A 25,029-nucleotide genomic window follows, 5' to 3' on the forward strand; every position below is an offset into this window, starting at 1 on the left:
GGAAAGAGTGAGAGAAAGACAATGATAAAGACAGTGACAAGGAGAGAGACAGATAGAGAGAAAGAGATAGAGACTAAAACAGAAAATGATGGAAATACTTCTCAGGTTAGAGGCAGGGACTAACAGAGACAGGCAAAGAAATGGACAGACCGAAATGATGGGAAAGAGAGAGCCAGTCAGACAAAGAATCTGAGAGAATCCCATTGGAACAGACGTGGGCACCGTGAGAAAGAGACAGATTGAGAGACTGAGACAAACGGAGAAACAGGGACAGACAGAGTGAGTCAGACAGAGAGAGACAAAGACTCAGACATACAAACACATACACAGCTCTGTGGAGAGAGAGAGTGAGGCAGAGACCGAGCGACACAGATACATTTCACAATTTCATTTCATTATCGGTTCAGAGTGACACATAGTTACAGAAAATTGTTGATTCAACCGATGAAAATCGGACATCACTGATCAGAATGGGAGGAAATCTGTGTTAAAATAAATAGAAACCAGGAGTGGGGAAGAAACCACGGTGGAAAACCCTTTGAAGTTTAAGGCCAACGACATAACCACTCGGTTATCCTGGCCCTGTGAGAGCTTGGATTCTGTTTCTGTGACAAACTGGGCTTCAACCCCAACCCCACATACAAACACATGCACATAGTCTTTTAGTGAGCATTTACGAACATTTTGAGGAATATTGTCACGGGGGCAACTCTCCTACTCTGTTTCGAGTAATGCTCTGGGACCTTTCATATCCACCCGAGGGTGCAGACGGAGCTTCAATTTAACATTTCATCCGAAAGTCAACAGCTTCAACATTGCAAAATTTCCCAAGTGCTGCACTTGAGTGTTAGCCAAGATGATATGATCAAGTCCAAGGAGTGCGACTTGAACACACAAACTCCTGATTCAGTCGAGAATGCTGCCACTGAACCAAAGCCGATACAAAAGTTCACAACCGTATTATTTTCCCCAAGTCTTTTTTATAAGTTCCAGGACATACCAAATTCATGGTGATGATTTCCACAGACAGTTGCACATACACAGAGACAAAAATAGAGATAGACAGACACAGAGACACAGATAACCAAAAATTTACACGCACCAACGGGCATGCACAGCTGCCTTAGACATCTCGAGGGATAGACAGGCTGAATCAGTGTCGCAACTTTGACTGATTGTTGCGATTTTTTAATCGGATGTATCGTGAATATTGCAGATTAATAAAAATGAGAACAAATGTCAGTGTTGAAAGGTGTGGGACGTTATTCCAATTATCACATGATCAGTTTGGTAGAGAACTGGTTAAATTGTGAAATGGAATGAAAAATGCTGCGAATCGTAGTCGGCAGGTTTCGAACCTGCGCGGGAAAATCGCAATAGATTTCTAGTCCATCGCCTTAACCACTCCGCCACGACTACTGTGTCGCTGGCTTTTTAAACGTTACTCAGAAAAAACTCAGTCATCCATCTCTGTGCAGCAGACGGCCAAAGAATCCTGAAAAAGTCTCCGTTTGCAAAAAATCTGGAAGAGGCAAACTCCTCCACATGTATTTTCACAGTTCGATTTCGCTCTGGAATTTTTAATATGTATCTACCAAGAAACAGAAGTAAAAATCAACATTTTGAAACATCTGCCTCCCCGTCGGGGAATTGAACCCCGGTCTCCCGCGTGACAGGCGGGGATACTCACCACTATACTAACGAGGAACTGACGGAAAGCTCTTCTGTCGGAGCAGGAATCGAGCTGTGAACCATGAGAAGTCGACAGACACATTGAGAGACAGAGACAAACCGACAAACAGGGAGAGACAGACACCCAGATAGAGACAACGAGAGACAGAAAGTGTGAGACTGAGAAGGAGAGGCAGATTGGGTGAGAAAAAGACTCAAACACATACAGAGACAGAGATTTGTGTGTTTGATCTATTAAGAGAGAAAGGGAAAGAGTGAGAGAAAGACAATGATAAAGACAGTGACAAGGAGAGAGACAGATAGAGAGAAAGAGATAGAGACTAAAACAGAAAATGATGGAAATACTTCTCAGGTTAGAGGCAGGGACTAACAGAGACAGGCAAAGAAATGGACAGACCGAAATGATGGGAAAGAGAGAGCCAGTCAGACAAAGAATCTGAGAGAATCCCATTGGAACAGACGTGGGCACCGTGAGAAAGAGACAGATTGAGAGACTGAGAAAAACGGAGAAACAGGGACAGACAGAATGAGTCAGACTGAGAGAGACAAAGACTCAGACATACAAACACATACACAGCTCTGTGGAGAGAGAGAGAGAGGCAGAGACCGAGCGACACAGATACATTTCACAATTTCATTTCATTATCGGTTCAGAGTGACACATAGTTACAGAAAATTGTTGATTCAACCGATGAAAATCGGACATCACTGATCAGAATGGGAGGAAATCTGTGTTAAAATAAATAGAAACCAGGAGTGGGGAAGAACCCACGGTGGAAAACCCTTTGAAGTTTAAGGCCAACGACATAACCACTCGGTTATCCTGGCCCTGTGAGAGTTTGGATTCTGTCTCTGTGACAAACTGGGCTTCAACCCCAACCCCACATACAAGCACATGCACATAGTCTTTTAGTGAGCATTTACGAACATTTTGAGGAATATTGACACGGGGGCAACTCTCCTACTCTGTTTCGAGTAATGCTCTGGGACCTTCATATCCACCCGAGGGTGCAGACGGAGCTTCAATTTAACATTTCATCCGAAAGTCAACAGCTTCAACATTGCAAAATTCCCCAAGTGCTGCACTTGAGTGTTAGCCAAGATGATATGCTCAAGTCCAAGGAGTGCGACTTGAACACACAAACTCCTGATTCAGTCGAGAATGCTGCCACTGAACCAAAGCCGATACAAAAGTTCACAACCGTATTATTTTCCCCAAGTCTTTTTTATAAGTTCCAGGACATACCAAATTCATGGTGATGATTTCCACAGACAGGTGAACATGCACAGAGGCAAAAATAGAGATAGACAGACACAGAGACACACATAACCAAAAATTTACACGCACCAAGGGGCATGCACAGCTGCCTTAGACATCTCGAGGGATAGACAGGCTGAATCACTGTCGCAAATTTGACTGATTGTTGCGATTTTCCAATCGGATGTATCGTGAATATTGCAGATGAATAAAAATGAGAACAAATGTCAGTGTTGAAAGGTGTGGGACGTTATTCCAATTATCACATGATCAGTTTGGTGGAGAACTGGTTAAATTGTGAAATGGAATGAAAAATGCTGCGAATCGTAGTCGGCAGGATTCGAACCTGCGCGGGAAAATCCCAATGGATTTCTAGTCCATCGCCTTAACCACTCGGCCACGACTACTGTGTCGCTGGCTTTTTAAACGTTACTCAGAAAAAACTCAGTCATCCATCTCTGTGCAGCAGACGGCCAAAGAATCCTGAAAAAGTCTCCGTTTGCTAAAAATCTGGAAGAGGCAAACTCCTCCACATGTATTTTCACAGTTCGATTTCGCTCTGGAATTTTTAATATGTATCTACCAAGAAACAGAAGTAAAAATCAACATTTTGAAACATCTGCCTCCCTGTCGGGGAATTGAACCCCGGTCTCCCGCGTGACAGGCGGGGATAGTCACCACTATACTAACGAGGAACTGACGGATAGCTGCTCTGTCGGAGCAGGAATCGAGCTGTGAACAGAACTGGACACCATGAGAAGTCGACAGACACATTGAGAGACAGAGACAAACCGACAAACAGGGAGAGACAGACACCGAGATAGAGACAACGAGAGACAGAAAGTGTGAGACTGAGAAGGAGAGGCAGAGTGGGTGAGAAAAAGACTCAAACACATACAGAGACAGAGATTTGTGTGTTTGATCTATTAAGAGAGAAAGGGAAAGAGTGAGAGAAAGACAATGATAAAGACAGTGACAATGAGAGAGACAGATAGAGAGAAAGAGATAGAGACTAAAACAGAAAATGATGGAAATACTTCTCAGGTTAGAGGCAGGAACTAACAGAGACAGGCAAAGAAATGGACAGACCGAAATGATGGGAAAGAGAGAGCCAGTCAGACAAAGAATCTGAGAGAATCCCATTGGAACAGACGTGGGCACCGTGAGAAAGAGACAGATTGAGAGACTGAGACAAACGGAGAAACAGGGACAGACAGAGTGAGCAGACTGAGAGAGACAAAGACTCAGACATACAAACACATACACAGCTCTGTGTAGAGAGAGAGAGAGGCAGAGACCGAGCGACACAGATACATTTCACAATTTCATTTCATTATCGGTTCAGAGTGACACATAGTTACACAAAATTGTTGATTCAACCGATGAAAATCGGACATCACTGATGAGAATGGGAGGAAATCTGTGTAAAATAAATAGAAACCAGGAGTGGGGAAGAACCCACGGTGGAAAACCCTTTGAAGTTTAAGGCCAACGACATAACCACTCGGTTATCCTGGCCCTGTGAGAGTTTGGATTCTGTCTCTGTGACAAACTGGGCTTCAACCTCAACCCCACATACAAACACATGCACATAGTCTTTTAGTGAGCATTTACGAACATTTTGAGGAATATTGACACGGGGGCAACTCTCCTACTCTGTTTCGAGTAATGCTCTGGGACCTTCATATCCACCCGAGGGTGCAGACGGAGCTTCAATTTAACATTTCATCCGAAAGTCAACAGCTTCAACATTGCAAAATTCCCCAAGTGCTGCACTTGAGTGTTAGCCAAGATGATATGCTCAAGTCCAAGGAGTGCGACTTGAACACACAAACTCCTGATTCAGTCGAGAATGCTGCCACTGAACCAAAGCCGATACAAAAGTTCACAACCGTATTATTTTCCCCAAGTCTTTTTTATAAGTTCCAGGACATACCAAATTCATGGTGATGATTTCCACAGACAGTTGCACATACACAGAGACAAAAATAGAGATAGACAGACAAAGAGAAACAGATAACCAAAAATTTACACGCACCAACGTGCATGCACAGCTGCCTTAGACATCTCGAGGGATGGACAGGCTGAATCACTGTCGCAACTATGACTGATTGTTGCGATTTTTTAATCGGATGTATCGTGAATATTGCAGATTAATAAAAATGAGAACAAATGTCAGTGTTGAAAGGTGTGGGACGTTGTTCCAATTATCACATGATCAGTTTGGGAGAGAACTGGTGAAATTGTGAAATGGAATGAAAAATGCTGAGAATCGTAGTCGGCAGGATTCGAACCTGCGTGGGAAAATCCCAATGGAGTTCTAGTCCATCGCCTTAACCACTCGGCCACGACTACTGTGTCGCTGGCTTTTTAAACGTTACTCAGAAAAAACTCAGTCATCCATCTCTGTGCAGCAGACGGCCAAAGAATCCTGAAAAAGTCTCCGTTTGCTAAAAATCTGGAAGAGGCAAACTCCTCCACATGTATTTTCACAGTTCGATTTCGCTCTGGAATTTTTAATATGTATCTACCAAGAAACAGAAGTAAAAATCAACATTTTGAAACATCTGCCTCCCCGTCGGGGAATTGAACCCCGGTCTCCCGCGTGACAGGCGGGGATACTTACCACTATATTAACGAGGAACTGACGGATAGCTGCTCTGTCGGAGCAGGAATCGAGCTGTGAACAGAACTGGACACCATGAGAAGTCGACAGACACATTGAGAGACAGATACAAACCGACAAACAGGGAGAGACAGACACCGAGATAGAGACAACGATAGACAGAAAGTGTGAGACTGAGAAGGAGAGGCAGATTGGGTGAGAAAAAGACTCAAACACATGCAGAGACAGAGATCTGTGTGTTTGATCTATTAAGAGAGAAAGGGAAAGAGTGAGAGAAAGACAATGATAAAGACAGTGACAAGGAGAGAGACAGATAGAGAGAAAGAGATAGAGACTAAAACAGAAAATGATGGAAATACTTCTCAGGTTAGAGGCAGGGACTAACAGAGACAGGCAAAGAAATGGACAGACCGAAATGATGGGAAAGAGAGAGCCAGTCAGACAAAGAATCTGAGAGAATCCCATTGGAACAGACGTGGGCACCGTGAGAAAGAGACAGATTGAGAGACTGAGACAAACGGAGAAACAGGGACAGACAGAGTGAGTCAGACTGAGAGAGACAAAGACTAAGACATACAAACACATACACAGCTCTGTGGAGAGAGAGAGAGAGGCAGAGACCGAGCGACACAGATACATTTCACAATTTCATTTCATTATCGGTTCAGAGTGACACATAGTTACAGAAAATTGTTGATTCAACCGATGAAAATCGGACATCACTGATCAGAATGGGAGGAAATCTGTGTTAAAATAAATAGAAACCAGGAGTGGGTAAGAACCCACGGTGGAAAACACTTTGAAGTTTAAGGCCAACGACATAACCACTCGGTTATCCTGGCCCTGTGAGAGCTTGGATTCTGTCTCTGTGACAAACTGGGCTTCAACACCAACCCCACATACAAACACATGCACATAGTCTTTTAGTGAGCATTTACGAACATTTTTAGTAATATTTACACAAGGGCAACACTCCTACTCTGTTTCGAATAATGCTCTGGGACCGTTCATATCCACCCGAGGGTGCAGACGGAGCTTCAATTTAACATTTCATCCGAAAGTCAACAGCTTCAACATTGCAAAATTCCCCAAGTTCTGCACTTGAGTGTTAGCCAAGATGATATGCTCAATTCCAAGGAGTGCGACTTGAACACACAAACTCCTGATTCAGTCGAGAATGCTGCCACTGAACCAAAGCCGATACAAAAGTTCACAACCGTATTATTTTCCACAAGTCTTTTTTATAAGTTCCAGGACATACCAAATTCATGGTGATGATTTCCACAGACAGTTGCACATACACAGAGACAAAAATAGAGCTACACAGACACAGAGACACACATAACCAAAAATTTACACGCACCAACGGGCATGCACAGCTGCCTTAGACATCTCGAGGGACAGACAGGCTGAATCAGTGTCGCAACTTTAAATGATTGTTGCGATTTTTTAATCGGATGTATCGTGAATATTGCAGATTAATAAAAATGAGAACAAATGTCAGTGTTGAAAGGTGTGGGACGTTATTCCAATTATCACATGATCAGTTTGGGAGAGAACTGGTTAAATTGTGAAATAGAATGAAAAATGCTGCGAATCGTAGTCGGCAGGATTCGAACCTGCGCGGGAAAATCCCAATGGATTTCTAGTCCATTGCCTTAACCACTCGGCCACGACTACTGTGTCGCTGGCTTTTTAAACGTTACTCAGAAAAAACTCAGTCATCCATCTCTGTGCAGCAGACGGCCAAAGAATCCTGAAAAAGTCTCCGTTTGCTAAAAATCTGGAAGAGGAAAACTCCTCTCCCTGTATTTTCACAGTTCGATTTCGCTCTGGAATTTTTAATATGTATCTCGACCAAGAAACAGATGTAAAATTCAACATTTTGAAACAACTGCCTCCCCGTCGGGTAATTGAACCCCGATCTCCCGCGTGACAGGCAGGGATATTCACCACTTTACTAACGAGGAACTGACGGGCAATTAAACTGTCGGAGCAGGAATCGAGCTGTGAACAGAACTGGACACCATGAGAAGTCGACAGACACATTGAGAGACAGAGACAAACCGACAAACAGGGAGAGACAGACACTGAGATAGAGACAACGAGAGACAGAAAGTGTGAGACTGAGAAGGAGAGGCAGATTGGGTGAGAAAAAGACTCAAACACATACAGAGACAGAGATTTGTGTGTTTGATCTATTAAGAGAGAAAGGGAAAGAGTGAGAGAAAGACAATGATAAAGACAGTGACAAGGAGAGAGACAGATAGAGAGAAAGAGATAGAGACTAAAACAGAAAATGATGGAAATACTTCTCAGGTTAGAGGCAGGGACTAACAGAGACAGGCAAAGAAATGGACAGACCGAAATGATGGGAAAGAGAGAGCCAGTCAGACAAAGAATCTGAGAGAATCCCATTGGAACAGACGTGGGCACCGTGAGAAAGAGACAGATTGAGAGACTTGAGACAAACGGAGAACCAGGGACAGACAGAGTGAGTCAGACTGAGAGAGACAAAGACTCAGACATACAAACACATACACAGCTCTGTGGAGAGAGAGAGAGAGGCAGAGACCGAGCGACACAGATACATTTCACAATTTCATTTCATTATCGGTTCAGAGTGACACATAGTTACAGAAAATTGTTGATTCAACCGATGAAAATCGGACATCACTGATCAGAATGGGAGGAAATCTGTGTTAAAATAAATAGAAACCAGGAGTGGGGAAGAACCCACGGTGGAAAACCCTTTGAGGTTTAAGGCCAACGACATAACCACTCGGTTATCCTGGCCCTGTGAGAGCTTGGATTCTGTCTCTGTGACAAACTGGGCTTCAACCCCAACACCACATACAAACACATGCACATAGTCTTTTAGTGAGCATTTACGAACATTTTGAGGAATATTGACACGGGGGCAACTCTCCTATTCTGTTTCGAGTAATGCTCTGGGACCTTTCATATCCACCCGAGGGTGCAGACGGAGCTTCAATTTAACATTTCATCCGAAAGTCAACAGCTTCAACATTGCAAAATTCCCCAAGTGCTGCACTTGAGTGTTAGCCAAGATGATATGCTCAAGTCCAAGGAGTGCGACTTGAACACACAAACTCCTGATTCAGTCGAGAATGCTGCCACTGAACCAAAGCCGATACAAAAGTTCACAACCGTATTATTTTCCCCAAGTCTTTTTTATAAGTTCCAGGACATACCAAATTCATGGTGATGATTTCCACAGATAGTTGCACATACACAGAGACAAAAATAGAGATAGACAGACACAGAGACACACATAACCAAAAATTTACACGCACCAACGGGCATGCACAGATGCCTCAGACATCTCGAGGGATAGACAGGCTGAATCACTGTCGCAACTTTGACTGAATGTTGCGATTTTTTAATCGGATGTATCGTGAATATTGCAGATTAATAAAAATGAGAACAAATGTCAGTGTTGAAAGGTGTGGGACGTTATTCCAATTATCACATGATCAGTTTGGTAGAGAACTGGTTAAATTGTGAAATGGAATGAAAAATGCTGAGAATCGTAGTCGGCAGGATTCGAACCTGCGCGGGAAAATCCCAATGGATTTCTAGTCCATCGCCTTAACCACTCGGCCACGACTACTGTGTCGCTGGCTTTTTAAACGTTACTCAGAAAAAACTCAGTCATCCATCTCTGTGCAGCAGACGGCCAAAGAATCCTGAAAAAGTCTCCGTTTGCTAAAAATCTGGAAGAGGCAAACTCCTCTCCCTGTATTTTCACAGTTCGATTTCGCTCTGGAATTTTTAATATGTATCTACCAAGAAACAGAAGTAAAAATCAACATTTTGAAACATCTGCCTCCCCGTCGGGGAATTGAACCCCGGTCTCCCGCGTGACAGGCGGGGATACTCACCACTATACTAACGAGGAACTGACGGAGAGCTGCTCTGTCGGAGCAGGAATCGAGCTGTGAACAGAACTGGACACCATGAGAAGTCGACAGACACATTGAGAGACAGAGACAAACCGACAAACAGGGAGAGACAGACACCGAGATAGAGACAACGAGAGACAGAAAGTGTGAGACTGAGAAGGAGAGGCAGATTGGGTGAGAAAAAGACTCAAACACATACAGAGACAGAGATTTGTGTGTTTGATCTATTAAGAGAGAAAGGGAAAGAGTGAGAGAAAGACAATGATAAAGACAGTGACAAGGAGAGAGACAGATAGAGAGAAAGAGATAGAGACTAAAACAGAAAATGATGGAAATACTTCTCAGGTTAGAGGCAGCGACTAACAGAGACAGGCAAAGAAATGGACAGACCGAAATGATGGGAAAGAGAGAGCCAGTCAGACAAATAATCTGAGAGAATCCCATTGGAACAGACGTGGGCACCGTGAGAAAGAGACAGATTGAGAGACTTGAGACAAACGGAGAACCAGGGACAGACAGAGTGAGTCAGACTGAGAGAGACAAAGACTCAGACATACAAACACATACACAGCTCTGTGGAGAGAGAGAGAGAGGCAGAGACCGAGCGACACAGATACATTTCACAATTTCATTTCATTATCGGTTCAGAGTGATACATAGTTACAGAAAATTGTTGATTCAACCGATGAAAATCGGACATCACTGATCAGAATGGGAGGAAATCTGTGTTAAAATAAATAGAAACCAGGAGTGGGGAAGAACCCACGGTGGAAAACCCTTTGAAGTTTAAGGCCAACGACATAACCACTCGGTTATCCTGGCCCTGTGAGAGCTTGGATTCTGTCTCTGTGACAAACTGGGCTTCAACCCCAACCCCACATACAAACACATGCACATAGTCTTTTAGTGAGCATTTACGAACATTTTGAGGAATATTGACACGGGGGCAACTCTCCTACTCTGTTTCGAGTAATGCTCTGGGACCTTTCATATCCACCCGAGGGTGCAGACGGAGCTTCAATTTAACATTTCATCCGAAAGTCAACAGCTTCAACATTGCAAAATTCCCCAAGTGCTGCACTTGAGTGTTAGCCAAGATGATATGCTCAAGTCCAAGGAGTGCGACTTGAACACACAAACTCCTGATTCAGTCGAGAATGCTGCCACTGAACCAAAGCCGATACAAAAGTTCACAACCGTATTATTTTCCCCAAGTCTTTTTTATAAGTTCCAGGACATACCAAATTCATGGTGATGATTTCCACAGACAGTTGCACATACACAGAGACAAAAATAGAGATAGACAGACACAGAGACACACATAACCAAAAATTTACACGCACCAACGGGCATGCACAGATGCCTCAGACATCTCGAGGGATAGACAGGCTGAATCACTGTCGCAACTTTGACTGAATGTTGCGATTTTTTAATCGGATGTATCGTGAATATTGCAGATTAATAAAAATGAGAACAAATATCAGTGTTGAAAGGTGTGGGACGTTATTCCAATTATCACATGATCAGTTTGGTAGAGAACTGGTTAAATTGTGAAATGGAATGGAAAATGCTGAGAATCGTAGTCGGCAGGATTCGAACCTGCGCGGGAAAATCCCAATGGATTTCTAGTCCATCGCCTTAACCACTCGGCCACGACTACTGTGTCGCTGGCTTTTTAAACGTTACTCAGAAAAAACTCAGTCATCCATCTCTGTGCAGGAGACGGCCAAAGAATCCTGAAAAAGTCTCCGTTTGCTAAAAATCTGGAAGAGGCAAACTCCTCTACCTGTATTTTCACAGTTCGATTTCGCTCTGGAATTTTTAATATGTATCTACCAAGAAACTGAAGTAAAAATCAACATTTTGAAACATCTGCCTCCCCTTCGGGGAATTGAACCGCGGTCTCCCGCGTGACAGGCAGGGATATTCACCACTTTACTAACGAGGAACTGACGGATAGCTGCTCTGTCGGAGCAGGAATCGAGCTGTGAACAGAACTGGACACCATGAGAAGTCGACAGACACATTGAGAGACAGAGACAAACCGACAAACAGGGAGAGACAGACACCGAGATAGAGACAACGAGAGACAGAAAGTGTGAGACTGAGAAGGAGAGGCAGATTGGGTGAGAAAAAGACTCAAACACATACAGAGACAGAGATTTGTGTGTTTGATCTATTAAGAGAGAAAGGGAAAGAGTGAGAGAAAGACAATGATAATTACAGTGACAAGGAGAGAGACAGATAGAGAGAAAGAGATAGAGACTAAAACAGAAAATGATGGAAATACTTCTCAGGTTAGAGGCAGGGACTAACAGAGACAGGCAAAGAAATGGACAGACCGAAATGATGGGAAAGAGAGAGCCAGTCAGACAAAGAATCTGAGAGAATCCCATTGGAACAGACGTGGGCACCGTGAGAAAGAGACAGATTGAGAGACTGAGACAAATGGAGAAACAGGGACAGACAGAGTGAGTCAGACTGAGAGAGACAAAGACTCAGACATACAAACACATACACAGCTCTGTGGAGAGAGAGAGAGAGGCAGAGACCGAGCGACACAGATACATTTCACAATTTCATTTCATTATCGGTTCAGAGTGACACATAGTTACAGAAAATTGTTGATTCAACCGATGAAAATCGGACATCACTGATCAGAATGGGAGGAAATCTGTGTTAAAATAAATAGAAACCAGGAGTGGGGAAGAACCCACGGTGGAAAACCCTTTGAAGTTTAAGGCCAACGACATAACCACTCGGTTATCCTGGCCCTGTGAGAGCTTGGATTCTGTCTCTGTGACAAACTGGGCTTCAACCCCAACCCCACATACAAACACATGCACATAGTCTTTTAGTGAGCATTTACGAACATTTTTAGGAATATTGACACGAGGGCAATTCTCCTACTCTGTTTCGAGTAATGCTCTGGGACCTTTCATATCCACCCGAGGGTGCAGACGGAGCTTCAATTTAACATTTCATCCGAAAGTCAACAGCTTCAACATTGCAAAATTCCCCAAGTGCTGCACTTGAGTGTTAGCCAAGATGATATGCTCAAGTCCAAGGAGTGCGACTTGAACACACAAACTCCTGATTCAGTCGAGAATGCTGCCACTGAACCAAATCCGATACAAAAGTTCACAACCGTATTATTTTCCCCAAGTCTTTTTTATAAGTTCCAGGACATACCAAATTCATGGTGATGATTTCCACAGACAGTTGCACATACACAGAGACAAAAATAGAGGTAGAGAGACACAGAGACACAGATAACCAAAAATTTACACGCACCAACGGGCATGCACAGATGCCTTAGACATCTCGAGGGATAGACAGGCTGAATCACTGTCGCAACTTTGACTGAATGTTGCGATTTTTTAATCGGATGTATCGTGAATATTGCAGATTAATAAAAATGAGAACAAATGTCAGTGTTGAAAAGTGTGGGACGTTATTCCAATTATCACATGATCAGTTTGGTGGAGAACTGGTTAAATTGTGAAATGGAATGAAAAATGCTGAGAATGGTAGTCGGCAGGATTCGAACCTGCGCGGGAAAATCCCAATGGATTTCTAGTCCATCGCCTTAACCACTCGGCCACGACTACTGTGTCGCTGGCTTTTTAAACGTTACTCAGAAAAAACTCAGTCATCCATCTCTGTGCAGCAGACGGCCAAAGAATCCTGAAAAAGTCTCCGTTTGCTAAAAATCTGGAAGAGGCAAACTCCTCCACCTGTATTTTCACAGTTCGATTTCGCTCTGGAATTTTTAATATGTATCGACCAAGAAACAGAAGTAAAAATCAACATTTTGAAACATCTGCCTCCCCTTCGGGGAATTGAACCGCGGTCGCCCGCGTGACAGGCAGGGATATTCACCACTTTACTAACGAGGAACTGACGGATAGCTGCTCTGTCGGAGCAGGAATCGAGCTGTGAACAGAACTGGACACCATGAGAAGTCGACAGACACATTGAGAGACAGAGACAAACCGACAAACAGGGAGAGACAGACACCGAGATAGAGACAACGAGAGACAGAAAGTGTGAGACTGAGAAGGAGAGGCAGATTGGGTGAGAAAAAGACTCAAACACATACAGAGACAGAGATTTGTGTGTTTGATCTATTAAGAGAGAAAGGGAAAGAGTGAGAGAAAGACAATGATCAAGAGAGTGACAAGGAGAGAGACAGATAGAGAGAAAGAGATAGAGACTAAAACAGAAAATGATGGAAATACTTCTCAGGTTAGAGGCAGGGACTAACAGAGACAGGCAAAGAAATGGACAGACCGAAATGATGGGAAAGAGAGAGCCAGTCAGACAAAGAATCTGAGAGAATCCCATTGGAACAGACGTGGGCACCGTGAGAAAGAGACAGATTGAGAGACTGAGACAAACGGAGAAACAGGGACAGACAGAGTGAGTCAGACTGAGAGAGACAAAGACTCAGACATACAAACACATACACAGCTCTGTGGAGAGAGAGAGAGAGGCAGAGACCGAGCGACACAGATACATTTCACAATTTCATTTCATTATCGGTTCAGAGTGAAACATAGTTACAGAAAATTGTTGATTCAACCGATGAAAATCGGACATCACTGATCAGAATGGGAGGAAATCTGTGTTAAAATAAATAGAAACCAGGAGTGGGGAAGAACCCACGGTGGAAAACCCTTTGAAGTTTAAGGCCAACGACATAACCACTCGGTTATCCTGGCCTGTGAGAGCTTGGATTCTGTCTCTGTGACAAACTGGGCTTCAACCCCAACACCACATACAAACACATGCACATAGTCTTTTAGTGAGCATTTACGAACATTTTTAGTAATATTTACACGGGGGCAACTCTCCTACTCTGTTTCGAGTAATGCTCTGGGACCTTTCATATCCACCCGAGGGTGCAGACGGAGCTTCAATTTAACATTTCATCCGAAAGTCAACAGCTTCAACATTGCAAAATTCCCCAAGTGCTGCACTTGAGTGTTAGCCAAGATGATATGCTCAAGTCCAAGGAGTGCGACTTGAAGACACAAACTCCTGATTCAGTCGAGAATGCTGCCACTGAACCAAAGCCGATACAAAAGTTCACAACCGTATTATTTTCCCCAAGTCTTTTTTATAAGTTCCAGGACATACCAAATTCATGGTGATGATTTCCACAGACAGTTGCACATACACAGAGACAAAAATAGAGATAGACAGACACAGAGACACACATAACCAAAAATTTACACGCACCAACGGGCATGCACAAATGCCTTAGACATCTCGAGGGATAGACAGGCTGAATCACTGTCGCAACTTTGACTGATTGTTGCGATTTTTTAATCGGATGTATCGTGAATATTGCAGATTAATAAAAATGAGAACAAATGTCAGTGTTGAAAGGTGTGGGACGTTATTCCAATTATCACATGATCAGTTTGGTAGAGAACTGGTTAAATTGTGAAATGGAATGAAAAATGTTGAGAATCGTAGTCGGCAGGATTCGGACCTGCGCGGGAAAATCACAATGGATTTCTAGTCCATCGCCTTAAACACTCGGCCACGACTACTGTGTCGCTGGCTTTTTAAACGTTACTCAGAAAAAACTCAGTCATCCATCTCTGTGCAGCAGACGGCCAAAGAATCCTGAAAAAGTCTCCGTTTGATAAAAATCTGGAAGAGGCAAACTCCTCTACCTGTATTTTCACAGTTCGATTTCGCTCTGGAATTTTTAATATGTATATACCAAGAAAGAGAAGTAAAAATCAACATTTTGAAACATCTGCCTCCCCGTCGGGGAATTGAACCCCGGTCTCCCGCGTGACAGACGGGGATACTCACCACTATACTAACGAGGAACTGACGGAGAGCTGCTCTGTCGGAGCAGGAATCGAGCTGTGAACAGAACTGGACACCATGAGAAGTCGACAGACACATTGAGAGACAGAGACAAACCGACAAACAGGGAGAGACAGACACTGAGATAGAGACAACGAGAGACAGAAAGTGTGAGACTGAGAAGGAGAGGCAGATTGGGTGAGAAAAAGACTCAAACACATACAGAGACAGAGATTTGTGTGTTTGATCTATTAAGAGAGAAAGGGAAAGAGTGAGAGAAAGACAATGATAAAGACAGTGACAAGGAGAGAGACAGATAGAGAGAAAGAGATAGAGACTAAAACAGAAAATGATGGAAATACTTCTCAGGTTAGAGGCAGGGACTAACAGAGACAGGCAAAGAAATGGACAGACCGAAATGATGGGAAAGAGAGAGCCAGTCAGACAAAGAATCTGAGAGAATCCCATTGGAACAGACGTGGGCACCGTGAGAAAGAGACAGATTGAGAGACTTGAGACAAACGGAGAACCAGGGACAGACAGAGTGAGTCAGACTGAGAGAGACAAAGACTCAGACATACAAACACATACACAGCTCTGTGGAGAGAGAGAGAGAGGCAGAGACCGAGCGACACAGATACATTTCACAATTTCATTTCATTATCGGTTCAGAGTGACACATAGTTACAGAAAATTGTTGATTCAACCGATGAAAATCGGACATCACTGATCAGAATGGGAGGAAATCTGTGTTAAAATAAATAGAAACCAGGAGTGGGGAAGAACCCACGGTGGAAAACCCTTTGAGGTTTAAGGCCAACGACATAACCACTCGGTTATCCTGGCCCTGTGAGAGCTTGGATTCTGTCTCTGTGTCAAACTGGGCTTCAACCCCAACACCACATACAAACACATGCACATAGTCTTTTAGTGAGCATTTACGAACATTTTGAGGAATATTGACACGGGGGCAACTCTCCTATTCTGTTTCGAGTAATGCTCTGGGACCTTTCATATCCACCCGAGGGTGCAGACGGAGCTTCAATTTAACATTTCATCCGAAAGTCAACAGCTTCAACATTGCAAAATTCCCCAAGTGCTGCACTTGAGTGTTAGCCAAGATGATATGCTCAAGTCCAAGGAGTGCGACTTGAACACACAAACTCCTGATTCAGTCGAGAATGCTGCCACTGAACCAAAGCCGATACAAAAGTTCACAACCGTATTATTTTCCCCAAGTCTTTTTTATAAGTTCCAGGACATACCAAATTCATGGTGATGATTTCCACAGATAGTTGCACATACACAGAGACAAAAATAGAGATAGACAGACACAGAGACACACATAACCAAAAATTTACACGCACCAACGGGCATGCACAGATGCCTCAGACATCTCGAGGGATAGACAGGCTGAATCACTGTCGCAACTTTGACTGAATGTTGCGATTTTTTAATCGGATGTATCGTGAATATTGCAGATTAATAAAAATGAGAACAAATGTCAGTGTTGAAAGGTGTGGGACGTTATTCCAATTATCACATGATCAGTTTGGTAGAGAACTGGTTAAATTGTGAAATGGAATGAAAAATGCTGAGAATCGTAGTCGGCAGGATTCGAACCTGCGCGGGAAAATCCCAATGGATTTCTAGTCCATCGCCTTAACCACTCGGCCACGACTACTGTGTCGCTGGCTTTTTAAACGTTACTCAGAAAAAACTCAGTCATCCATCTCTGTGCAGCAGACGGCCAAAGAATCCTGAAAAAGTCTCCGTTTGCTAAAAATCTGGAAGAGGCAAACTCCTCTCCCTGTATTTTCACAGTTCGATTTCGCTCTGGAATTTTTAATATGTATCTACCAAGAAACAGAAGTAAAAATCAACATTTTGAAACATCTGCCTCCCCGTCGGGGAATTGAACCCCGGTCTCCCGCGTGACAGGCGGGGATACTCACCACTATACTAACGAGGAACTGACGGAGAGCTGCTCTGTCGGAGCAGGAATCGAGCTGTGAACAGAACTGGACACCATGAGAAGTCGACAGACACATTGAGAGACAGAGACAAACCGACAAACAGGGAGAGACAGACACCGAGATAGAGACAACGAGAGACAGAAAGTGTGAGACTGAGAAGGAGAGGCAGATTGGGTGAGAAAAAGACTCAAACACATACAGAGACAGAGATTTGTGTGTTTGATCTATTAAGAGAGAAAGGGAAAGAGTGAGAGAAAGACAATGATAAAGACAGTGACAAGGAGAGAGACAGATAGAGAGAAAGAGATAGAGACTAAAACAGAAAATGATGGAAATACTTCTCAGGTTAGAGGCAGCGACTAACAGAGACAGGCAAAGAAATGGACAGACCGAAATGATGGGAAAGAGAGAGCCAGTCAGACAAATAATCTGAGAGAATCCCATTGGAACAGACGTGGGCACCGTGAGAAAGAGACAGATTGAGAGACTTGAGACAAACGGAGAACCAGGGACAGACAGAGTGAGTCAGACTGAGAGAGACAAAGACTCAGACATACAAACACATACACAGCTCTGTGGAGAGAGAGAGAGAGGCAGAGACCGAGCGACACAGATACATTTCACAATTTCATTTCATTATCGGTTCAGAGTGATACATAGTTACAGAAAATTGTTGATTCAACCGATGAAAATCGGACATCACTGATCAGAATGGGAGGAAATCTGTGTTAAAATAAATAGAAACCAGGAGTGGGGAAGAACCCACGGTGGAAAACCCTTTGAAGTTTAAGGCCAACGACATAACCACTCGGTTATCCTGGCCCTGTGAGAGCTTGGATTCTGTCTCTGTGACAAACTGGGCTTCAACCCCAACCCCACATACAAACACATGCACATAGTCTTTTAGTGAGCATTTACGAACATTTTGAGGAATATTGACACGGGGGCAACTCTCCTACTCTGTTTCGAGTAATGCTCTGGGACCTTTCATATCCACCCGAGGGTGCAGACGGAGCTTCAATTTAACATTTCATCCGAAAGTCAACAGCTTCAACATTGCAAAATTCCCCAAGTGCTGCACTTGAGTGTTAGCCAAGATGATATGCTCAAGTCCAAGGAGTGCGACTTGAACACACAAACTCCTGATTCAGTCGAGAATGCTGCCACTGAACCAAAGCCGATACAAAAGTTCACAACCGTATTATTTTCCCCAAGTCTTTTTTATAAGTTCCAGGACATACCAAATTCATGGTGATGATTTCCACAGACAGTTGCACATACACAGAGACAAAAATAGAGATAGACAGACACAGAGACACACATAACCAAAAATTTACACGCACCAACGGGCATGCACAGATGCCTCAGACATCTCGAGGGATAGACAGGCTGAATCACTGTCGCAACTTTGACTGAATGTTGCGATTTTTTAATCGGATGTATCGTGAATATTGCAGATTAATAAAAATGAGAACAAATATCAGTGTTGAAAGGTGTGGGACGTTATTCCAATTATCACATGATCAGTTTGGTAGAGAACTGGTTAAATTGTGAAATGGAATGGAAAATGCTGAGAATCGTAGTCGGCAGGATTCGAACCTGCGCGGGAAAATCCCAATGGATTTCTAGTCCATCGCCTTAACCACTCGGCCACGACTACTGTGTCGCTGGCTTTTTAAACGTTACTCAGAAAAAACTCAGTCATCCATCTCTGTGCAGCAGACGGCCAAAGAATCCTGAAAAAGTCTCCGTTTGCTAAAAATCTGGAAGAGGCAAACTCCTCCACCTGTATTTTCACAGTTCGATTTCGCTCTGGAATTTTTAATATGTATCGACCAAGAAACAGAAGTAAAAATCAACATTTTGAAACATCTGCCTCCCCTTCGGGGAATTGAACCGCGGTCTCCCGCGTGACAGGCAGGGATATTCACCACTTTACTAACGAGGAACTGACGGATAGCTGCTCTGTCGGAGCAGGAATCGAGCTGTGAACAGAACTGGACACCATGAGAAGTCGACAGACACATTGAGAGACAGAGACAAACCAACAAACAGGGAGAGACAGACACCGAGATAGAGACAACGAGAGACAGAAAGTGTGAGACTGAGAAGGAGAGGCAGATTGGGTGAGAAAAAGACTCAAACACATACAGAGACAGAGATTTGTGTGTTTGATCTATTAAGAGAGAAAGGGAAAGAGTGAGAGAAAGACAATGATCAAGAGAGTGACAAGGAGAGAGACAGATAGAGAGAAAGAGATAGAGACTAAAACAGAAAATGATGGAAATACTTCTCAGGTTAGAGGCAGGGACTAACAGAGACAGGCAAAGAAATGGACAGACCGAAATGATGGGAAAGAGAGAGCCAGTCAGACAAAGAATCTGAGAGAATCCCATTGGAACAGACGTGGGCACCGTGAGAAAGAGACAGATTGAGAGACTGAGACAAACGGAGAAACAGGGACAGACAGAGTGAGTCAGACTGAGAGAGACAAAGACTCAGACATACAAACACATACACAGCTCTGTGGAGAGAGAGAGAGAGGCAGAGACCGAGCGACACAGATACATTTCACAATTTCATTTCATTATCGGTTCAGAGTGAAACATAGTTACAGAAAATTGTTGATTCAACCGATGAAAATCGGACATCACTGATCAGAATGGGAGGAAATCTGTGTTAAAATAAATAGAAACCAGGAGTGGGGAAGAACCCACGGTGGAAAACCCTTTGAAGTTTAAGGCCAACGACATAACCACTCGGTTATCCTGGCCCTGTGAGAGCTTGGATTCTGTCTCTGTGACAAACTGGGCTTCAACCCCAACACCACATACAAACACATGCACATAGTCTTTTAGTGAGCATTTACGAACATTTTTAGTAATATTTACACGGGGGCAACTCTCCTACTCTGTTTCGAGTAATGCTCTGGGACCTTTCATATCCACCCGAGGGTGCAGACGGAGCTTCAATTTAACATTTCATCCGAAAGTCAACAGCTTCAACATTGCAAAATTCCCCAAGTGCTGCACTTGAGTGTTAGCCAAGATGATATGCTCAAGTCCAAGGAGTGCGACTTGAAGACACAAACTCCTGATTCAGTCGAGAATGCTGCCACTGAACCAAAGCCGATACAAAAGTTCACAACCGTATTATTTTCCCCAAGTCTTTTTTATAAGTTCCAGGACATACCAAATTCATGGTGATGATTTCCACAGACAGTTGCACATACACAGAGACAAAAATAGAGATAGACAGACACAGAGACACACATAACCAAAAATTTACACGCACCAACGGGCATGCACAAATGCCTTAGACATCTCGAGGGATAGACAGGCTGAATCACTGTCGCAACTTTGACTGATTGTTGCGATTTTTTAATCGGATGTATCGTGAATATTGCAGATTAATAAAAATGAGAACAAATGTCAGTGTTGAAAGGTGTGGGACGTTATTCCAATTATCACATGATCAGTTTGGTAGAGAACTGGTTAAATTGTGAAATGGAATGAAAAATGTTGAGAATCGTAGTCGGCAGGATTCGGACCTGCGCGGGAAAATCACAATGGATTTCTAGTCCATCGCCTTAACCACTCGGCCACGACTACTGTGTCGCTGGCTTTTTAAACGTTACTCAGAAAAAATCAGTCATCCATCTCTGTGCAGCAGACGGCCAAAGAATCCTGAAAAAGTCTCCGTTTGCTAAAAATCTGGAAGAGACAAACTCCTCTACCTGTATTTTCACTCTTCGATTTCGCTCTGGAATTTTTAATATGTATCTACCATGACACAGAAGTAAAAATCAACATTTTGAAACATCTGCCTCCCCGTCGGGGAATTGAACCCCGGTCTCCCGCGTGACAGGCGGGGATACTCACCACTATACTAACGAGGAACTGACGGATAGCGGCTCTGTCGGAGCAGGAATCGAGCTGTGAACAGAACTGGACACCATGAGAAGTCGACAGACACATTGAGAGACAGAGACAAACCGAGAAACAGGGAGAGACAGACACCGAGATAGAGACAACGAGAGACAGAAAGTGTGAGACTGAGAAGGAGAGGCAGATTGGGTGAGAAAAAGACGCAAACACATGCAGAGACAGAGATTTGTGTGGTTGATCTATTAAGAGAGAAAGGGAAAGAGTGAGAGAAAGACAATGATAAAGACAGTGACAAGGAGAGAGACAGATAGAGAGAAAGAGATAGAGACTAAAACAGAAAATGATGGAAATACTTCTCAGGTTAGAGGCAGGGACTAACAGAGGCAGGCAAAGAAATGGACAGACCGAAATGATGGGAAAGAGAGAGCCAGTCAGACAAAGAATCTGAGAGAATCCCATTGGAACAGACGTGGGCACCGTGAGAAAGAGACAGATTGAGAGACCGAGACAAACGGAGAACAGGGACAGACAGAGTGAGTCAGACTGAGAGAGACAAAGACTCAGACATACAAACACATACACAGCTCTGTGGAGAGAGAGAGAGAGGCAGAGACCGAGCGACACAGATACATTTCACAATTTCATTTCATTATCGGTTCAGAGTGACACATAATTACAGAAAATTGTTGATTCAACCGATGAAAATCGGACATCACTGATCAGAATGGGAGGAAATCTGTGTTAAAATAAATAGAAACCAGGAGTGGGGAAGAACCCACGGTGGAAAACCCTTTGAAGTTTAAGGCCAACGACATAACCACTCGGTTATCCTGGCCCTGTGAGAGCTTGGATTCTGTCTCTGTGACAAACTGGGCTTCAACCCCAACCCCACATACAAACACATGCACATAGTCTTTTAGTGAGCATTTACGAACATTTTTAGTAATATTTACACGAGGGCAATTCTCCTACTCTGTTTCGAGTAATGCTCTGGGACCTTTCATATCCACCCGAGGGTGCAGACGGAGCTTCAATTTAACATTTCATCCGAAAGTCAACATCTTCAACATTGCAAAATTCCCCAAGTGCTGCACTTGAGTGTTAGCCAAGATGATATGCTCAAGTCCAAGGAGTGCGACTTGAACTAACAAACTCCTGATTCAGTCGAGAATGCTGCCACTGAACCAAAGCCGATACAAAAGTTCACAACCGTATTATTTTCCCCAAGTCTTTTTTATAAGTTCCAGGACATACCAAATTCATATGATGATTTCCACAGACAGTTGCACATACACAGAGACAAAAATAGAGTAGACAGACACAGAGACACACATAACCAAAAATTTACACGCACCAACGGGCATGCACAGCTGCCTTAGACATCTCGAGGGATAGACAGGCTGAATCACTGTCGCAACTTTGACTGATTGTTGCGATTTTTTAAACGAATGTATCGTGAATATTGCAGATTAATAAAAATGAGAACAAATGTCAGTGTTGAAAGGTGTGGGACGTTATTCCATTTATCACATGATCAGTTTGGCAGAGAACTGGTTAAATTGTGAAATGGAATGAAAAATGCTGAGAATCGTAGTCGGCAGGATTCGAACCTGCGCGGGAAAATCCCAATGGATTTCTAGTCCATGGCCTTAACCACTCGGCCACGACTACTGTGTCGCTGGCTTTTTAAACGTTACTCAGAAAAAACTCAGTCATCCATCTCTGTGCAGCAGACGGCCAAAGAATCCTGAAAAAGTCTCCGTTTGCTAAAAATCTGGAAGAGGCAAACTCCTCTACCTGTATTTTCACAGTTCAATTTCACTCTGGAATTTTTGATATGTATCTCTACCAAGAAACAAAAGTAAAATTCTACATTTTGAAACAACTGCCTTCCCGCACGGTGAATTGAACCCAGGGATCCCGCGTGACAGGCGAGGATATTCACCACTATACTAACGAGGAACTGACGGGTAACTGCTCTGTTGGAGAAGGAATCGAGCTGTGAACAGAACTGGACACAATGAGAAGTCAACAGACACATTGAGAGACAGAGACAAACCGACAAACAGGGAGAGACAGACACCGAGATAGAGACAACGAGAGACAGAAAGTGTGAGACTGAGAAGGAGAGGCAGAATGGGTGAGAAAAAGACTCAAACACATAAATATACAGAGATGTGTGTGTGTGATCTATTAAGAGAGAGAGGGAAAGAGTGAGAGAAAGGCAATGATAAAGATAGTGACAAGGAGAGAGACAGATAGAGAGAGAGAGATAGAGACTAAAACAGAAAATAATGGAAATACTTCTCAGGTTAGAGGCAGGGACTAACAGAGGCAGGCAAAGACATGGACAGACCGAAATGATGGGAAAGAGAGAGCCAGTCAGACAAAGAATCTGAGAGAATCCCATTGGAACAGACGTGGGCACCGTGAGAAAGAGACAGATTGAGAGACTGAGACAAACGGAGAAACAGGGACAGACAGATTGAGTCAGACTGAGAGAGACAAAGACTCAAACATCCAAACACATACACAACTCTGTGAAGAGAAAGAGAGAGGCAGGGACCGAGCGACACTGATACCTTTCACAATTTTATTTCATTATCGGTTCAGAGTGTCATACAGTTACAGAAAATTGTTGATTCAACCGATGAAAATCGGACATCACTGATCAGAATGGGAGGAAATCCGTGTTAATTTAAATAAAAACCAGGAGTGGGGAAAAACCCACGCTGGGAAAACCCTTTGAAGTTTAAGGCCAACGCCTTAACCACTCGGCTATCCTGGTCCTGTGAGAGCTTGGATTCTGTCTCTGTGACAAACTAGGCTTCAACCCCAACCCCACATACAAACACATGCACATAGTCTTTTAGTGAGCATTTACGAACATTTTTAGGAATATTGACACGGGGGCAACTCTCCTACTCTGTTTCGAGTAATGCTCTGGGACCTTTCATATCCACCCGAGGGTGCAGACGGAGCTTCAATGTAATATTTCATCCGAGAGTCAACAGCTTCAACATTGCAAAATTCCCCAAGTGCTGCACTTGAGTGTTAGCCAAGATGATATGCTCAAGTCCAAGGAGTTCGACTTGAACACACAAACTCCCGATTCAGTCGAGAATGCTGCCACTGAACCAAAGCCGATACAAAAGTTCACAACCGTATTATTTTCCCCAAGTCTTTTTTATAAGTTCCAGGACATACCAAATTCATGGTGATGATTTCCACAGACAGTTGCACATATGGAGAGACAAAAATAGAGATAGACAGACACAGAGACACACGCACACATAACCAAAAATTTACACGCACCAACGGGCATGCACAGATGCCTGAGACATCTCGAGGGATAGACAGGCTGAATCACTGTCGCAACTTTGACTGATTTTTGCGATGTTTTAAACGGATGTATCGTGAATATTGCAGATTAATAAAAATGAGAAACAAATGTCAGTGTTGAAAGGTGTGGGACGTTATTCCATTTATCTCATGCTCAGTTTGGCAGAGAACTGGTTAAATTGTGAAATGGAATGAAAAATGCTGAGAATCGTGGTTGGCAGGATTCGAATCTGCGTGGGAAAATCCCAATGGATTTCTAGTCCGACAGCAGGGAGAGACAGAGAGCGAGATAGAGACAACGAGAGACAGAAAGTGTGAGACAATGAAGGAGTGGCAGACTGAGTGTGAAAAAGACTCAAATAGATACAAAAACAGAGATGTGTGTGTGTGATCTATTCAGAGAGAGAGGGAAAGAGTGAGAGAAAGACAATGATAAAGACAGTGACAAGGAGAGAGACTGATCGAAAAAGAGAGATAGCGACTAAAAGAGAAA

At 43.4% G+C, this 25,029-nt stretch overlaps 15 non-coding genes across 15 annotated transcripts; all 15 read right to left on the reverse strand.

Annotated features, from left to right (window-relative positions):
- Positions 1 to 1,635: 1,635 nt before the first annotated feature.
- trnad-guc (transfer RNA aspartic acid (anticodon GUC)) lies at positions 1,636 to 1,707 on the reverse strand. The gene has a single exon. It is a non-coding gene; the product is annotated as a tRNA-Asp (tRNA).
- A 1,568-nt stretch (positions 1,708 to 3,275) lies between these two features.
- On the reverse strand, positions 3,276 to 3,357 carry trnas-aga (transfer RNA serine (anticodon AGA)). The gene has a single exon. It is a non-coding gene; the product is annotated as a tRNA-Ser (tRNA).
- Positions 3,358 to 5,223: 1,866 nt separating this feature from the next.
- trnas-aga (transfer RNA serine (anticodon AGA)) lies at positions 5,224 to 5,305 on the reverse strand. The gene has a single exon. It is a non-coding gene; the product is annotated as a tRNA-Ser (tRNA).
- Positions 5,306 to 5,521: 216 nt separating this feature from the next.
- trnad-guc (transfer RNA aspartic acid (anticodon GUC)) lies at positions 5,522 to 5,593 on the reverse strand. Its single transcript has one exon. It is a non-coding gene; the product is annotated as a tRNA-Asp (tRNA).
- A 1,581-nt stretch (positions 5,594 to 7,174) lies between these two features.
- On the reverse strand, positions 7,175 to 7,256 carry trnas-aga (transfer RNA serine (anticodon AGA)). Its single transcript has one exon. It is a non-coding gene; the product is annotated as a tRNA-Ser (tRNA).
- Positions 7,257 to 9,128: 1,872 nt separating this feature from the next.
- On the reverse strand, positions 9,129 to 9,210 carry trnas-aga (transfer RNA serine (anticodon AGA)). The gene has a single exon. It is a non-coding gene; the product is annotated as a tRNA-Ser (tRNA).
- A 216-nt stretch (positions 9,211 to 9,426) lies between these two features.
- Positions 9,427 to 9,498, reverse strand: trnad-guc (transfer RNA aspartic acid (anticodon GUC)). Its single transcript has one exon. It is a non-coding gene; the product is annotated as a tRNA-Asp (tRNA).
- A 1,582-nt stretch (positions 9,499 to 11,080) lies between these two features.
- trnas-aga (transfer RNA serine (anticodon AGA)) lies at positions 11,081 to 11,162 on the reverse strand. Its single transcript has one exon. It is a non-coding gene; the product is annotated as a tRNA-Ser (tRNA).
- Positions 11,163 to 13,031: 1,869 nt separating this feature from the next.
- trnas-aga (transfer RNA serine (anticodon AGA)) lies at positions 13,032 to 13,113 on the reverse strand. The gene has a single exon. It is a non-coding gene; the product is annotated as a tRNA-Ser (tRNA).
- Positions 13,114 to 15,279: 2,166 nt separating this feature from the next.
- Positions 15,280 to 15,351, reverse strand: trnad-guc (transfer RNA aspartic acid (anticodon GUC)). The gene has a single exon. It is a non-coding gene; the product is annotated as a tRNA-Asp (tRNA).
- A 1,582-nt stretch (positions 15,352 to 16,933) lies between these two features.
- trnas-aga (transfer RNA serine (anticodon AGA)) lies at positions 16,934 to 17,015 on the reverse strand. Its single transcript has one exon. It is a non-coding gene; the product is annotated as a tRNA-Ser (tRNA).
- Positions 17,016 to 17,231: 216 nt separating this feature from the next.
- Positions 17,232 to 17,303, reverse strand: trnad-guc (transfer RNA aspartic acid (anticodon GUC)). Its single transcript has one exon. It is a non-coding gene; the product is annotated as a tRNA-Asp (tRNA).
- A 1,582-nt stretch (positions 17,304 to 18,885) lies between these two features.
- Positions 18,886 to 18,967, reverse strand: trnas-aga (transfer RNA serine (anticodon AGA)). Its single transcript has one exon. It is a non-coding gene; the product is annotated as a tRNA-Ser (tRNA).
- A 2,166-nt stretch (positions 18,968 to 21,133) lies between these two features.
- Positions 21,134 to 21,205, reverse strand: trnad-guc (transfer RNA aspartic acid (anticodon GUC)). The gene has a single exon. It is a non-coding gene; the product is annotated as a tRNA-Asp (tRNA).
- A 1,578-nt stretch (positions 21,206 to 22,783) lies between these two features.
- trnas-aga (transfer RNA serine (anticodon AGA)) lies at positions 22,784 to 22,865 on the reverse strand. The gene has a single exon. It is a non-coding gene; the product is annotated as a tRNA-Ser (tRNA).
- Between the last annotated feature and the right edge of the window lie 2,164 nt (positions 22,866 to 25,029).

Source organism: Pristiophorus japonicus, chromosome 23, assembly GCF_044704955.1.
Source record: "Pristiophorus japonicus isolate sPriJap1 chromosome 23, sPriJap1.hap1, whole genome shotgun sequence".
NCBI classification, from domain to species: Eukaryota; Metazoa; Chordata; class Chondrichthyes; family Pristiophoridae; genus Pristiophorus; species Pristiophorus japonicus.